Source organism: Desmodus rotundus, chromosome 3 (genome assembly GCF_022682495.2).
Source record: "Desmodus rotundus isolate HL8 chromosome 3, HLdesRot8A.1, whole genome shotgun sequence".
In the NCBI taxonomy this organism is placed as follows: Eukaryota; Metazoa; Chordata; class Mammalia; order Chiroptera; family Phyllostomidae; genus Desmodus; species Desmodus rotundus.
In genome coordinates, this window is record NC_071389.1 from 46,399,552 (window position 1) to 46,417,946 (window position 18,395).

Sequence of the window (18,395 nt, forward strand, 5' to 3'; positions counted from 1 at the left end):
AGCCTTCCTTCTTAGAGTAATACAGTAATTTAATTTGGGGGGACAATTAAAGATTGAAGAAAGAAAACATCTTTTTGGCATAAAATAATTTATTGGAAAAATTATATTTGTGTGGCAGAAGAGATATTTTAATGAAAATATATTCTTTTTAATGGATTGATTATAATATACTGTTTCTTTTTGGGGTTATCAAAATAAATTTGTTTTCCTGAAAGATAGAAGAGAATTGTCATTATTTAATGAAAAATAACATCCAAAACCTACTTCTATATAATCAATGTTTGAAGTGGGATTTTATATAAATTGCTTTCTTCAATCTTCAAAAATAAGCTGTTTGTATAATTTAAAGAAAGTAAGCATCTTAAATATACTCTTCAACTTATCCAAATGATTATAGCACATGTGAAATTAAGCATTTTAAAAGATGCCATAAAGTTAGTATTTTTATCAAGGCTATTTGTGTCAACTAATCAAGTTAGCTTTTTAATTAATGTGCCTGTTGAATCAGTTTTTAGTAAAACAATGTTATTTTATTACATATAAAATAATTGTATATCTAGAAAAATCTTTCTTAAATGTATTTATTATCTATATTTTGGCGTGGATAATATACAAAGAAACATTCTAACCACAGCTAACCTCACAACGAATCGGTTTGCTTTACGATAGACGGAAACTTCATTCGTTCTTTAACTGAATATTCATCCAGGGTGTTACTCTTGTATGCTCTGTACTCCATGGCCCTGGTGATACAATACTTACTAAGAATTAGTCCTTGCTAGGATCCTACCTCGGGGGAGCTTGTCCTCCAGTGGGAAAGACAGACACATGTCACTATTATGGCATGAAGAGTGAGATCTACCCATTGACACGAGGGGACCTCCATCATGGGCTGCTCACACATCAATAATGTAGGAGATGCTCAAGAAATAAAAGCTAACCTATTTGCTCACCACTGAATTTGCAATGTCTTAGGATGTCACGGTTGTCGATCATTTATTTGCTGAATGAATGAATAAACAATCCAGGATGCTCAGATCATTTAGACAAATGCAGTTGTTGATAAATGATTGATTAGTTTCCTTCATGGGCTGATGTACGTTCTCACCTCTGGCATCACTACAATTTGTTTACAGTGGTAGGCTCTATACCCATTAGAAGAACTGGGCACACTAGGAATGTGTGGATTTTAAATATGTCTCTCTGAACCTGATTCTAGAACTTCTAGTTATACTTTCTCATGGCTGCAGAATCCAGTGTCTAGTCCTCAATTAAAACATGGTCTGGGGAGAAGAAAACAGGACCTAACTGTCCAAGAGGCCTGCTAAAGATCCATCTGTCTTCCACAGAAAGGATTCTAAAATCTCTTTGTTAAGGTAAATCAACTGAATTTATAAATGCTAATGTTTATGGATTCATTTAGTACTTTTCAAGAACAGCATGCGATTCTGTGCCTAGCTAGGGGGAATAGAAATGACCGACACGTAGTCTTCACTCTACAGGAGCTCACACTCCAGTAAGGAGAGAAAAGACAGGTGAGCAAATACATTTACTGCAATCTGGTATGGGCCAGTCATAGTCAAAGCATGTGTTAATAGGAATCAGAAGGTAGAGATGGTGGAAAAGGGCAGAATATATGAAAAAACATGAAACAAGACTGCTAGTTGGGGGAACTGAATGGCATGTATGGGTATTTAAGATAATGCCCATCAAAAAGATAAAGTTAGAAAATTAGACAAGCCACGTATCATTTGGAATCTTATAAAAGACTAAGGAACAGAGACTTTTTCCATAAAAGGTTTTAAGCTTCATGCAGGTTTTTAAGCAGGGAATGGCCTGACCAGATTTATCATTTAAAAGGATGATCTTATAGATAAAGCTCAAAGCAGACTGGTTAGGAGGCTGTTGCAGTAATCCAGGAAAGAGATAATGGTGACAAAAACTAGGCCATCTATGGCTGATAAAGAGGAAACCAATTCAAGAATGGTAAAGGAAATAGAATGTTCTGGGCTAGGTAACCACTTGAACAGTTACTCATTTGTTTACGACACTTGAAGGTTTGGCAGACCACTGGCTGATAAGGCAGGTCTCCCACAGTGGTGAAAGGGCCCTACTTTGTAGTGGTGATTAGATACAGGAAGCAAGAATGACTTTCCAGTAGCTAGCTTGGTTTATTCTGTGGATTTTGCATTATTTGTGTGTATGTGTGCATTTTCTCACTGCCTAGCATAGTACTTGGCACTGACGTATAATAATAAACATTTTTAAGCAAGTATCTAAAAATAATAGCTATCACATTTCAAGTGCCTACAAGGTGTTTATTCAGGTCATTCCATTGCATTACCATTTTGCAGACTGGGTCATTCAAAGACATGTATCTACCAAGAGATGGAGCTGGGGTACAAACCCACACCCACCAGGCCTCTGCGCCCATTTTACTGCCGTTATGATGAAGGAAAGGAATGGATAAAGGAATGGCGAATCTAGTGGTGGGAGAAACATTAGGGCTGGAACTTTTAGAAAGTTCAGTCTTATGAATAATGTACAACATATTTGGTAACTGTCGCTATGATTTATTGTCTGTTTCACAACTAAATGAATGGAGGAGTGGAAAAAAGAGGCTTATTGTTTAAATCCAAGTAATAAAGAGCCCCGATGACACCCTGCCTTGGGGAACCATGACTGATTGATTGGCAAGGCACCTGTCATTCTGGCTAACCTACACTTTTAGAGCTGACATCTAAACACATTTTGTCTTGTTTTCCTCATTGAAAAAGTAAGTCTCCTGCATCATGGCCATTCCTATTTTGGGAGTCTGTTATTAAGACAGAGAGACATATCAGATATAATATTATTTGCCTAATAACATTGAGCACGCTGATGATGATGCTTCACAGGTAAGAAACAGTGGCTGATGAGTCTTGTTTCCTATGTTTCTTGTTCTTGGCCAGTTTGACTTTCTAGACTAAATGGCTTTGGGTTCTATTCAGTTTGGCCAAGTGAGCTTGACATTGACATTAGTGTTTCTTTCTTACTTTTGTCCCCAGTTTTCTCTCTGTTCCACTTAACATTTTAATACCAGCTTTGTTTGCCAACAAACAGTGCCGAAGACAGGGAGGGGCGATGTAACAGTCAGTCTGTATTCGTCACTCTGGTGAGACTGTTCTATGCCTAGTTCTTCTAGGCAGCTTTGAAAACAAAAATCCATTTTAAGGATGTTTATTAGATTTGCTGTGATTAGTCTTGGGTATCCTTACCCGTTTAAAGTTTCCTTCTTAAAACAAACAAAAAAAAAGAGTGAGAGAGAGTGAAAAGAGACAGAAATCCTTAGTTTAAATAATTAGATTAAGGGTATTTTTTTCAGATTTCAGTTAAGCTATCATATACCCAGACAAGTAAGACTTACGAAGAAGAGGTGCTTGAAAAGTCAGTAAATAGTATGTTGTGCTTAAGAAACACAGTTGGCTCTTTCTTCATTGTAGTTTTATTTTGAGTGTTTTTGAACGAAATGTTGATTCACAGAACCCTAGTTTCTTTTCTGTCAATTGTCACGGGTTTTTTGTTGTTGTTATTTGCTATTTTCTAAATGATAGCAAAGCTTTGCAATATACATACCTATATTTTTTTCCTGGACATTTGGCCATTTCTTAGAAACTGGTTAAGGTTTATCATTTGGCTTTTATTAGTGGTTTTAAAAGAGACAGTGACTGCATTGTTTTGAATTTTTATATAAGATATATGTAGGGAGTGATCTTTAATAATTTGATAACTGAAACACTAAACAAAATAGTTCACATATTTAAATTAAATATTTTAGTAAGCATTCTCCTGTTTAATTTAGTTTTAATTGCATTATTAATTGTCATGAACAGGATATTCCTAGGGAAAAAGCCGAGCAGATCATCTAATTGCAGTTTTTACTGCTTTGAATGATAAAGTGCCTTTGATTTGGTGCTGAGCCAGGAGGGCTTGATTGATAATATCTGTCTCAGATGTCACCCTGGGGGAAAAGAATAAAACCTCAGTAGACTTGGTGCATTGCAGCTGTCTCCGCTGCTCCAGTTTCTCTGCCCCATTGACGTCATTGGGAGGTTTCAAACCAGTCCAGAGTGTCTAGTAAACCTGCACATAAATAAGATGAAGAAACAGAAAAACACTGATTCATAACCCAGCCCTCACTCCAAAGAGATAGCTGTTACATTTTCTCAGATAATAGGCAGATGTTTTTCCTTCCCTGCACTTAAAAAAAAATTATTAAAATGTCATCAGCTATCCAGAAATGTGGGAAAGCCTCCGACAAGGAATGTGAATTGCGTAAACTCTTCTAAAATCAGATTATAGCACAATGAGCCACATTGGTCCAGGGTTCTCAGATAGCATAACGTGCATCCAGCTTGTCTGTGAGATCAGGAATACCTGAAGCAGAAAGCGGGACGGGAAACAGCGCTCCCTGGAACAGCACCTCTCTCACGGTCCGGCTAGTCCCGGGCACCCTTTCCTCCTCTTTCCTCTTCCTGGGCAGCTTCTGTGCTCAGTTCTAAAGGAGGGGCGCCCACAGACAATGATAGGAGTGCAGAGTAGAGTCATAGTATTTTCCAAGGAAGATGACAAGCTCTCAAGGTTGTATTTTTTCTTTTGAAAATGAATTTAGCTAAGAGAAAATACACAGGAGGAAGCAGAGGAGAAAAAAATACCTTTAGCGATGCATTTTTTAAGCTGCTTTTCACCTTAATTAAATATGATAAATTCTAAATCTCAAAATAAGTTATCAATGGGGATCTTTTCTAAGTGCTGTCACATAGCAATTTAGCGACTTGGCTGAGCATTAATGTGCAAATATGTCCACATATAACTTTTTATCTCCTGGGCAATGGGACTCCTGGCAGAAGGACAATGCTCTTCTCCTCCCTCCTTATTCCCACCCCTTCCTCATTCTCCACCAGGTACAGCACAAAAGCACTCAGAATTACCAAGTAGCTTTCATTTTGTATTCATCCAACAAGCTCCATGGCATATAATTCAAACATAATTGAATCTTTATAACACTTTAGTTTACAAAGCATTATCATTTTCATTTTCCCATTTAAATCCAACAGAAACCCTGTGAGGTAGGTAATACAATTATCGCTATTTTATAGATGAGGAAACTGAGCTTCAGGCAGGTTAAAAGGAAAAGTAAAAACGTTGCCTCAGGGACTCATCTTGTAAAAGGCAGAGCTCAGATTCAAGCCTAAATTTTTGGAACCCTACCCGTCCTCTGCGTTCTCACACGTCCAGCAAGGTAAATAGCTTTCAATTCCATGACGTAGCTTTTGGAACCACTTCAACTTAGCAGACAGGTAGTGACCAGTGACTACACGTGACAGGAGGTTTAGGGTAAGAGTGGAGTAAGACACAGTTGTTGGTCTCAGGAAGCTTTAAATACTGGGGATAGGACATGGATTCACATATAACTATGTTATAATACAAGGCAGGATAAGGTCAGCGCATAAGCCAAGTGATGGCATTTGATGAGTACATCTTGAATAAAGTTTACATAAATGTTGAAGGACTGTTGATATTTCAACAGGTAAAGATGGTCAGTGTGGCCATTTGTGGGCCAAGAGACAGGCATGAGCAGAGTCAAATAGGCAAGGTGGCCTGAGGGGCGACAGGATTGATACAAAGGATTTTATTTTGAAACTGAAGGCTGGGATCTGGTGAAATGTCGGTTAAGGCCTCTCATGGCAGATTTTAAGTGCCAGGATAAGGAGTTGCAATAATAAGGAGTCATTTAAAATGTGCTTTAAGCTAGGGAGTAAAACCATTAAGTCTGTAGTTTAGCAAAATCGATTAAGCAGCCATGTGTAAGGTGCATGAGAGAAAAGAAGATCTGTCTCATGATGCTAGTTAGCCAGCTCCACAGCCTAGAGGTGGAAGTTTGAGAAATAGGATAGGCAATGCAGGGCTATAGGAATTCATGCATTTGCTTAAAAGTCCTTATTGAGCACCTACTGTCTTTCAGGCACTATTCTAGGTGCAAAAATGTGACAATTATAGACTGATAAACTCCCTGCCTTCACAGGGGTGCAGAAGAGGGTTGATCAGAGCAGCCGTGTGCTGTTCTCTCACTCCTGGCTGTCTCAGCTGTCTCTATGAAGGCTTTTGCTTTCACGTTTTTGTACGATGTAATGTTGCATCAGCCTTTGATTAAAACACGTTGTCTTGTGCCACCTCGATAAGCCACTCTACTATGCATGCACTGAGAGGATGGTGTTACCCTTCAGATAAGCACGTGCTGTCTACCACATTGTTCTGTATGTGCTCCAGGTTGCTCCATCGTTCTGAGTCAATGCTCTACACATGCTCTAAACATGGCTTCTTAGTTGACAGGACTAATATCATCTTGGTTCAGTCCTGCTCTCTACAATAGGCCTTTCATTCTATAAAGGAGCAAATGGAAATGACAGAACAAATGCACTGAATGTTGTGGTGCTAGGAATAACAGCACTCAGTGACAGGTGGTTTTGAACGGAAGAAGAGTGAGTTCTGAACTTGGAAAAGTGCCTGCTTGAGAGAGCATGCCTCAGAGCCTGCTGGCTAAAAGCGTACTGACTCTACAAAGTTAGCATCTCAAGCACTGTAATAACACTTCACATGGGTACATTATAGCTCCAATACGATTAGGCAACATGTTTGGCAAAGCACCAGGTGCTACATAAGTATTATCATTGTTAGTTTTGAATTGCTTTTTTATGTTTATATTTTTACAAAATATGCATATTTCAGAGTGTTTAATCTGGTAAATAGTTTCCCATTTTACTTACCAATTTAAAGCAGATTCAGAGTATGTTTCTATTCATTACATGTTTTTCAAATCTCGGGGTTATTTCAAAGGACTGTTGCTTAGAATTTACCTTGCTATATAATCTTTTTATCTTATTGTTGCTGTGGTTTCTGCCTATATGCAAATGCAATAGACATTATGAAAAGTGATATTGTATATTGTGTGTGAAGCAACTAAAACTAGCGTGCAAGGTGCCAGCACTTCGAGGAGAAGGGACTCAATTCTGCCTTATGTATTGATGAAGTTTATGAACTATGTCATTGTAAGCATTTAATAGTTTAAACATCTAACTACCTTCTTCTTTTATGTGAGTGATTATTACATAGAGCATAACTGTTTTTTTCTCTCTATATTATTAACAAGTCTCAGAACTTGCTTTCAGTGTTGATTGGTGGGTCATATTATAAGATTTTTTTCCATATGTAGTTAAAAATTAGAAGACATTAAGAATCTTACCTCACATTCAAGCAAAAGTGAGCCTCCTGATTAGATTATTACCCAGTCAATAGAAATCCAGAGGATATTGGTAATGACTCCTTTTATGCGTCTGCCTTTTGTCAAGTTAGAATGAGAATGCACGTGAGAGCTGAAGCGGAGAATTGAGAACATTACCTGGATAATTATCTTTGTAGAGTTGTGCTACTAAGAATGAGATGACAATAAAATGACCTTCTTACATTGATAATTACCACCACCCAACACATTGCAGATTTACTGAAAAAGGCTAATTTGGCAAATACTTACTGATGTGTGTGTGCCAGGTGTGGTATCTAGAATGGCTGTCTCTCTCTACCTACCTACCTATTAAAACTTTTATTTTGTGATTCTTGTCAGTCAATTGAATGATGGTGAGACAGATACGAGACTAACTGGATCAGTAACCTGTTTTTGTCTATAAAATTTCAGTTTTTAAAAAATAGTTTCATGATCGTGACCCTCTATTGTCTTATTGTTTAGAATTTAGGCTCAGCTGCAGTTGCTGAATTTCCTGACAAGCCTTTCCAAATTCTGCCCACCAGCCTTCCCCATCCTCCTCCTCCTGCTCACCATGTACTATCCTAAATGCCCTCTTTGCCATGTCATATTGGATTTATCGGTTCATTTCTTTCAATTCTAGACCGTGAAACCCTTGAGGAGCATGACTATTTCCTTCATGTTTGTACCCACAACACTCAGGAGAGCCTTTGACACATATTAGGTCCTCAGGAAATGTAGAAAATGTCAGTTAAACTTTCTTTTGATGCTGGAGACATGGATGTTATGACTTCAGGGGAAAGTTTTATTTTTCTAAGAAAGAGCTCTTTTATGCTTTATGTCTAATAGGAAGGCTATATCTCTCCTCATCTTTTAGAATAATGGTCTGAGTGTTAAAGTTTATGGGATAATAATTATAATAATAATAATATAATAGCAGTAGTGCCTACAGATTATTGAGCACTTAGTGTTTGCCGTGTCTATGCTAAACATTTAACATATAATATCTTAGTCAATATAGGTAAATATTATCATTATTATTATTCTTTTACAGATGGGAAAACAAACTGTTTAAGCAATTTACCCAAAGTTGCATTGACACGTACAGTTGATAAAGTTAAGGTTAACCTGTTTTTCTGCCTCTAATGACTACTTTTAACAATTACAGGAAATTGACAAGTTAGCATCTAAAACCCCTTTTTAAAAGACATGGTCATATCAGCCAGGGGCAAAGTAACTCCTTGTTTATCCCAGGTTGTCTTTTGGTCTGTGCCCATGCCTGGTTTATGCCTTAGACACATGGAAAATAAATAAATAAATAAATAAAAGACATGGCTTACATTTCTGCACAGTGCTGGGGTATGGCAGTCACGTATTAGTGAAGTGGCTGTTGCACAAATCTGTCAGGACAGTAAGATGCCTGATTTCATTACCATAGTATGGAGAGAAGAGTCAGATCTTTCCACAAAAAAGGAGTTTCAAGTTATTGGTCTAGTTTTCTAGCATCTGAATACATTTTGAAACATAGTTTTTTTTTAACTCAGCTTTGGTTTGGTTCATTGATGATGAATAATATGCTTTAGGAATTAATCACTGTAGAGGAGGCCAAAAGACTTGGATTCAAGTCTCAACTTTGTGTTTTACTAAGCTGTATGACCTTGCACAATTCCTTAAATATCTTAAGCCTATTTCTTAGTTGTCAAATAAATTAACTTGCTGGAGTGATACCTTATCCCTCTGATTTTTCACCACATCCCTTACCTTTCTATTCCTGTGCTGTGCTTGATTTGCTTCCGAACAACCTCTAAAGCCTAATATCGATTCAATGTGCTGAGAAAAACCTGTGTGGTTACTGTAGGTGATATTATCATCTCGGAGCTTTATAATGATAACCTCAACTGGGTTCTTCATACTTTGGGACTAAAGAGTGTGGGGCACAACAGTTTTTGAAATATTAGCAATTCCCTACACTTGGTCATTTAACCTTTAGAAACATTGATCAAGGTACCTTTCAATGGATTCTGGCTGACAATTAGAGGAAACCCATTAGAGTGGCGGTTATTATCTACCACAAATGCTTCTATGGAACGATGAGCAGAGTAAAAGGGAGACCTTGAGTGCTATGACTTTCAACATCTAGCTGGCACTCACCATGAAAAGATGTTCTGATGTTCTTGGGGCTGCAATCATCACAGCGACAGAGTCCTTGAGCAGAAAGGAAGCTTGAGAAGCTATCTAGCCCACCTTTCTGCCTGGAGCCATGCCGCATTGGAACTATAAAAAGAGGTTAGAAATCTTTTTTTGTTTTTTAAGGGAGATTCCACAACTTCCCCTGGTATCTTATTCCAGTAGCTGTCAATCTCACTGTGAGCAAATCATTTCTCATAGCTCACCTAAGTCCCTAGGGCTGCAGTTTGAATTCATTTTCTTCTGGCCTTCGAGGTAAAAAACAAATAACTCCTCATGTACATGAAGACTGTAATCAAGATGTTCTTCAGCTCTCATCCTAAAGCCAAATTCCTTGAACTTTCTTAATAATTTCTTTTTATCTAACCCTTTAATCACCAATTTCTTTTGTACATATGAGCTTCCCCAAGTCTTCATCTTCTCAGCTGTAGACTCAGGATCATACATAACAACACATTTTGCTATTACATTGTGTGAATTGCTTAGCTGAGTGTCAAACATGAACATGATAACGTGGATTCTGTTCCTATCTAAGCAAATATACAATGAAAACTTTTAACATTAGAAATGCAAAGCATTGTGTTAATAGCGAGAGAGATTACAAGGGTGCACATCGCCTTAAAAATCCCGAGTTTACAAAAATCATAAACTAAAAATTAATAAATTAAGGGAGATTGCTTTTTAAAAATCTCTGTGTCCACTTGCCTTTACATTTCTACTCCGATACTAAGCAGAAGTTTGAGGTAGTGAGACAAGAATAAGTTTTGGAACCAGACAGCCCAGTTTCAGTCCTGGATGTGACTGGAATCGTTGGGTGAGTATATTCTAATTTTTTGAGCTTTAATTACCTACTATGTCCCATGTCATAATAATAACAAAAATGGTGAATTCCTTGAGGACAAAGGACATTTTTTTAAAGGTTTTATTTATTTATTTTTAGAGAGGTGAAGGGAGGGAGAAAGAGAGAGAGAGAAATATCAATGTGTGGTTGCCTCTCACATGGCCCCCACTAGGGACCGGGCCTGCAACCCAGGCATGTGCCCTGACTGGGAATCGAACCAGCAAACCTTTGGTTTGCAGCCCACACTCAATCCACTGAGCTATGCCAGCCAGGGCAGACAAAGACCATTTCTTATTTATTTTTTTTAACCTCCAGGGCCTAGCTCAATGCATAGCATATATTAATACTCACTTAAAATTTGGATTTTACTGAAAGGTTTGTCATGAGAATTAAATGAGATTATACGTGTGAAAATATTTCATAAACTACTGAATCTACATGACTGAGTCATCACTATTAATTTTTAAAGATTCATTATTACTAGTAATTTTTGAAAAAAATTAAAACTCTGACTTGTACTCATCTTTCCAAGAACATTTCTGTTATCCATTTGTTACATGTCTTGTCCGAGAGTGTCTAAAGATGACTTTCCTAAAATGAATAATCAATGGTACAGAGCTTACCATTTCAAGTTTAATGTTTAGTTTCTTCTGATGAGCAATCTGAGAATGACAAATGAACTCAGATGTGACTAAGGTGACTTCCTGGAACCAATCAAAAGTCACCCTGGCACGAGGAGAACAAAGCTACAATGAAAAATTTATATTTTTTCCAGGGCTTCTTTGACCTCGTGTACACTTCCCTATGTGGAAGAGAAAATCAGTGATATCTTTGACTGACAAAAGTACCCAAAGGTTTAAATAACATTGCTTTATTTATTAACAGCATGACTAAAAGGACTCTTTTAAGTACTTGACCTTCTTCGGTGGGGAACACTGCCAAAAGTCCAAAGGAGTAATATAGGGAAATTTTTTTATGGCAGGAACTTAAAAAGGAGTGTTTGTAAATAATAGTTTTATTTTCGAAAGAGCACCCTTCCCTGTCTTTGTACTTGACTTGCAAATATTTGACTCAGGGAGCATGAGCTTAGCATCAAAGTGATTCAGGTGGAGATCTTAGCTCTGTCACACAAGCAGATCCCTGGGAAAAGTATCCAGCCTCTCCACCCTCAGTTTTCTTCTGTAAAATGGGAAATATATTACCTAGTTCCTAAGACTCCTTGCACTATTGGGTTCTTGGTAACTTTATTACCTCCCCTATAAGATGTTCTCCCTCTCCCTTGTCTGTTTCATTAGTAAGAATTGGCTAGTTAATATGATTTATAAAACTACCATGTTTCATGGGCTTAAGAGACTTTTGCAAGAAGTAGCTGAAACTTCTGGATAAAAAATGTTATTGAATTACTTTCCAAGAGGGATATTGATTGCTTGTAATGACACAAAGCTATAAGGCTCTGAGAATGTGCTCCCTTTTGAAAAGCTAAGCTAAAAAAAGAAAAAGACTGTAGCTTTAAAAGTGAAAATTGATTACAGCCTGCCAAAGCCAAATAGTATGGGAAAGAATTCTGGACTAGAAATCAAGAATCCTGGGTTTGGAGTCAGCTCTGCCACAAATTAGATAACCTTGGGGAAGTTATGTTGTTTTTCTGAACCTTAATTGCTTCATGCGTGACATAAGAGAATGCTCTCCAGGGCCTTCCCGTATCAGCTGTCTACAGCGCTGAGATCCAGACCGTGTTACTCTCTCAAAGAGACACTGCTGGGAGCCCTGAAGGACTGAGGTGCAATATGTGTTGCCATCAAAACTGCAGACGTGGAGGACTTCTGCAGGGCGGTATGGCCCTTAGGCCAGCACATCTCCGCAGGGCAAATATCGGGTGCTCCAGTGTGAACACAAGGAGATTCTGGAGACACTCTGCCCTGTCGTATTTCATTTTTAGGTAAAGATCCTAACACGCTGATTGGAAAGAAAGCGTGTCTCTAAATAGAAAAGTAGAAATAGCAATAACAGAGAACACTAGGCAGGAGTGCAGAGTAATGAAAAAAACAAAAAGGGAATAAAAACCAAAGATATCTGAAATCGTGCGAATAATATACTTTGCTAAGTCAAATTTCAGAGATTGAATTCTGGGTCAGTTGGTGTTCCTGCCATCACTTGTTGAGTTTAGCAAATAGGAACATCATTCTTGGTCATTTAATTTTTATGGAACTGGAAGCATCTAGATTTGTGGCTCTCCCACTTTAAGTCCTAAATTAGATCTCTTGATTTTGAATAAAAAATATATTTGAAAAGTTTGAATTTTTTTCTTCATGTTATCTTTACTTGAACAGGGATCGTGTCCAATTGTATGCTTGGCCAAGACCATTTTCTTGGCTATAACAGGTGATAAATCAACTTACTCCATCCAAGCAAAAAAGCAAAGATCTTATAGATGCTAATATTTCACAGTAAGCAGCAATCTTTTTTACTGTTAGAGGGAGTAAAATAAAATCAGCCAGAGATACACACCATCTTTATTGCTTTTTTAAGTAGACTGTTCAAGAGTGATGTTTCTCAGAGTTACAATTACATTGAACTACTCTACAGCTATGTCACCTAAACTACAGTGAAGAATCATTTTTGCCCTTTTTCTATGTGTTGATGAGGGATAATACAAAACCCAGAACACTGCTTCCCTCAAAATCTCCTGCCTCATACTTGGAATCAATATTTTGTATAAATTCATTTTTTTTCTCTCAAAACATCTAAATACAAGATAAACTAATTTAACACGTAAGGGTAAGGCAAACAAGAGATGCATAGGCAAAATTTAGAACCCCTAAAAGTTGGGATTTACCCTGAAAGCATTTAAAATGTACCAGCATTTCATTTGGAAAAGAAAAGGAAGACCCTACTGCTGTATATTTCTATTCAAACCGTACTGCTGTTTGACTGGGATGGGAAGGAACAGGTTTCTGTTGAGTTGGCAAGTTAGTGTGCTTGAGTGGAATAAAGGGAGAGGGCCAAGGAAATCACACTGCTTTTAGTATTTTCTCTGCAAAGAGCTTTTTTGGACCAAGTCCATGACTGCTACAAATAAGTGCTCAGTTGCAAAAAGAATGTGAGTGTCTTTGTATTAATACACTATTAATGTCACTAATGCTAATTTGAAGGTAGAGACTCAAGAGCAAACCAAGTGGCTCATCTTCTGCTGTGAGCCCCAGATCCCCTTTTTAGTGAGTCCAGGATGTAGAAGTTTTTTATTAAACCTGATCTAAAAATCCACTCTTCTGAGTGATTGCAAAATAGAGTTCTACATCTTACCTTTATATTCACTCATCATACACACAGCTATTTTTAAAATATGGATTTTTCTGGTTATTAAAGAAGTATATGCCTGCCATGGAAAATTTACAAAAATAACAAAAATATTTTTTAAATCACCGTATATTTGGTACAACATTAAGAAAACAGTTATGTTAGATAAAGCAAAAAGAGGCAGGTTGTAAGGGTAATGTGGTACCTTAGAGACGCTGCAATAGGAATGCAGGTGTTTCCAATGTTTCAAAGGCCATTTGGACTTGCTGTGGCCTTCCTCTGCTTCTCTCTGCACTTCTGCTAGGTTCCTAAGTCTTTTGGTAATCCCATCTTTTCCAGCATATGTGACAGAAAGCATGGCCACAAAGCTCCCAAGTTTTGGAATTCATGCCTCAGCTGTACAGATTGGTTACTTATCACATTCCCACTCCATTCCATCCCTAGACTCTTTAGAAAAAGACTCATGGGCCCCCTTACATAGCTCATCCCTGCCCCAGGCTGGGATGGAAAAGCATGATGACTGAACATAGTTGCTTCCACTGCACCCAAATGGACAGGGGGTGGGGGTTTGGGGTGGAGCAGACTCCCTCCCAAAAGGTCCCTCAGCAAACATTTCAATAAATCTCCTTGATAAACCTGTAATTCCTCTATCCAAAGATAATTACTGATAACATTTTTATATATTTTCTTCCAATAAGCTTTTGTATGTTTTTAATGTTGTTAAGATCATTCCCTTTATTAGATTTTCCATCTTGCTTTCTCTAAATACTGTTTCATCATTAGCACTCAATTATAGTTTTTTACCAGTAACTACAAAATAACAACCAAATAGGCAGCATGTGTCAAGTGCTATAATATTGTTATGATCTTTACATAATATTATTCACTCTTATAGTAGAATAATATGTATTAACCTCTTTGCGATTTGCTACCAGTTACAACATACATGCATAAATATTCTGATTATGACAACTACTGTGAAACATGGAATTATTATTACTTTTTCCATTTTACATATGAAAAAAGAAAACAGAAAAGACATACAGCTAGTAATTGGTTCTATCTGGTCACATCCTATTCCGTTTGGTCCATACCCTGTTGCCTCCCTTGGGATTTCTGCGCATTCAGATAGACTGACTCTGCCCAGTTGTCCTTCAAGGCAGCTGTTCACATGGTAATATCTGTCCTCCTGCTGGGGAAGGTGAGGGAGAGAGCTGAGGCAACAGGCCAGGAATCAGAAGTTTGTAAACTTTTCCAGGACACTGCTGGGGTGCTGGTGGTAATAGTATGGCTTCCAAATGGCCAGGCACAGTCTCGCTTTTCCCCCAGAATCTGCTGCTCCTCACTATGGTCTGCGCTGCCAGGCACCCCACACCTGGGTATTTTCAACTCAGAGGCATCTTTTGGTTTCTCCTTGTAATCCAGTTTCCTTCAAGGAAACTCGTAATCTACCCTGCAGGAAGGAAAGCCAATTATGGGGTCAGTTAGTGATCTCTCAGAGGGTTTCTGTTTTACCCTTTAGCAACACGAGGCTGTTTGGCCTGGAGTGATGCGGCTCAGCTCCATCCTCCAACATCTTCAGAGTGATACAACAGAATGACCAAGAAATGAGAGTGTTCTGGTGACCCTGAAAAGAAAGGGGGAGGAAGTAACAAGTAGAAGACTTGGGCATTCTAGGCATATCAAGCATTCTATAATACTTTCCTACCTTAAAAAATATTTTAGTTAGGATAATCATAGATGACACTGAGATATGGATCATTTATTACAATGACCATCATTCATTTTGCCAGCAATTGTCTCGGGTCAGAAATAAGCTTGCTAGGAATCTGTCACAGGTGAAGATACTGTTAAGTGATGTAGCTAGGATCTGACTCAGGTAGTCCCAAGTGTAGCTTGAGTCTATACAGGTAACCGATGCCCCACAGGGCTGAGAGTATAGAACTCATACAATCACATGTGAAATATCAGAAACTTGTAAGATCCTCCAGCTCAGGGTCTGGTTTCATTTGTCTTTGAATTCCTAGTTTGTGAGTTTAGAACACATAATTTAAGTGGAAGATGGGTTATAGGGTAAACAAGCAAGATTCTGCATTAGAGAGAGGCTTAAGATGGGCTGATTGTGTCTCTGCTTAACCCTGGTGGCCTTTAGTGCCTTCCTCTTTGTCTTCCTCCTCCGGCAGAACATCCAAGGCTGAGTCCACTTTGGGTGGATGATTACCCTGGCTTGTACCGAAAAGGAAATCCTACATTTTTTTCTCTAGTCACAAGCTTTGCTGGAAATAGTAATGGAACTGAATAAATAAACACCACTTATCAGGCAAAAATTTACAAATTCTCAATTCACAATGAAATAAACAGAAGGTTAAAAGATTTTTTCATTTTTGTTTTTAGAGTAACTTGTTTATGGTCATGTTTTTTGTTTTTTGTTATCTGTTAAATTTTTAGTTTTTGAGTACCATCATTTATTGTTAATAATATGCAGATTTATAATGCCATTGTTATAATGTTCATTGATTAAAACTCAGTAGCAGAATTAGAATAAATCAAATGTATCTTAATACAATTTGTAGTGTTAGTTTCAAGAATTTAGAAACTAAACCACAATTATTTACACAGATGACATTTTGTTATCATAAATATTTATGAAACCACAGGTCACTGAAGATATAAATTATTTTCCTACAATTTAAGACCAACAATTTAAGGCAAACAAAAAAACATTTTGAAGTAGAAATTTCTTGATTTTTAGTAATAGCTTAAACCTATTGCTGATCTTGTTATTGGGAAAAATCTCAGAAACTGAATCAGGTTTGGGGGTTTCTAAAATTTTTGTTTTAAGTTCCTGTGAAATATAGACTGTTTAATTTCTTATATGATACACAAAGGAAAAACAACCCTATTCTAAGATGTGGTCCCAGTTGTAATGTGAGTCACTGCCTGCAGCAGTTACGATGATAGAAGAATCTATTTATTCCCTGCCTCTAAGCCTCACACAATGAAGCCATGCAGAAGTTACATAATTATTCCTCCTGGATGAATTTTCTTATTGGTTTGTAATTACCAAATACTCTTTGAGCACTTTTGTATCCTGAAATTAAGTCTTCAGAATTGCATGAAGAATCATAAGGTTTGATCTCAGCTTGTTTATCTTCTCTATATTTGATTTTACCAGTTAATAGTATAGCTTCTAGATGTTAAAATGTGACTTCCTTGTCTTTTGTATGGCTCCATTAATTAGACTAATTTTAAACAAATCCAGAGGGAAACCTTATTTTCACAATCATATGGTACATTTTTCCACTAATTAGAACTGCTTCCTGTACAAATTATATAGCCTATGTTGCTAATATTCCAAGCTCTAGGTATTCCCCCTTCAATATTCCTGTCACTTTTGGCCATTGTTTACAAATGGTTGCTACTAATTTCCATAATGCTCTCTGAAAGGAGCCTTGAGGACAAGCACAGGTTGGCTTAGATAAGCAATTATTGGTATTTTGCTTCGACAAACCCCACCCCAACTCACAACTGTTGAGTGTGTACTAGGGGATGGGCCAGGGAATCAAAAGATGAATGACTCCTGAAATAATTTATGGTCTAGGGAGCACCTACTTCAGCAAGCCTTTCTACCTAAACCTACCAGTTCCAGAGATAGAGGGCACTCAGATTATTACATGTTTAACTGCTTGAAGATTCTTCTGGGATGATTCCTAAGATACTTGTCAAGAGAAACTTTGATAAAGATACTCATTTCTGTATACTTGTAGGGGAGCCTAAAATATGCTTTAACATAATAAGTTTATTGTTATAACTGGAGTCATATAATAAAAGTATTAATTTCCTACAATGTACTTCCTTGCTCCTCTGAAGTCATTAAAGAATTACAAAGCAGGACTATTATCTCACTTAATTCTCGCAGCAACCCTTGGAGGTACTTCACGTACTACCATTTACAGATGCAAATCTGAAGCTTAGGAAAGGAACTTGCGCGCCCACAGTTTTTAATTAGTACCTGGCGGCAGAGCAAGACTGCCTGACTCCACCCCTGTACAGTTTCCGACTCTTCCATCAGAATCAGGTTATGCTCAATAGCACGAGCTGCATATGAGTCCTTAGTCGCATACCAGACCACCTCGTGAACGTTAGACCTTCCTCATGCATGTTTTTTAGACAGTGGCAATTCAGTGTAATGATGATTTCCTGTCCCACAGCAGTCTACAAGAAAAGAGTTGCTAACATTTGCTTTGCTCAGAAGTATGCATGGTTACTCACAACACCATGGATCCAATTCAGTTGTTTATTGAAACTATTTTTTATTAATTGTATTGGGGTAAAATTGGTTAATAAAATTATTTAGGTTTCAGGTGTACAATCCTATAATACATCACCTGTATACTGTATTGTGTGTTCACCACCCCAAGTCAAATTTCTTTCCATCACATTAATTTCCCCTTTGCCCTTTTCTGCCTTTTTCTACTCCCCTTTCCGTTTGGTAATCACCATACTGTTTTGTGTCTATGAGTTTTTGTTTGTTTTGCTTAATCCATTCACCTTTTTCACCCAGCTCTCCAACCCCCCACCCCTCTGACAGCTGTCAGTCTGTTTTCTATATCTATGAGTCTGTTTCTATTTTGTTTGTTCGTTTATTTTGTTCATTCGGTTCCAATTATGAGTGAAATCACATGGTACTTGACTTTCTCTGACTGGCTTATTTCACTTAGCATAACACTCTCCAAGTTCGTTCATGCTGTTACAGAAGTGGGATGCCCT

At 37.6% G+C, this 18,395-nt stretch overlaps 1 protein-coding gene and 1 pseudogene across 2 annotated transcripts in view; both read left to right on the plus strand.

Moving 5' to 3' along the window:
• PDE4B (phosphodiesterase 4B) overlaps nucleotides 1-18,395 on the plus strand; it is a 513,377-nt gene that overhangs the window by 329,541 nt on the left and 165,441 nt on the right. The gene's annotated exons all lie outside the window — the stretch shown is intronic.
• LOC112309427 (small nucleolar RNA SNORA48) lies at nucleotides 8,492-8,603 on the plus strand (annotated as a pseudogene).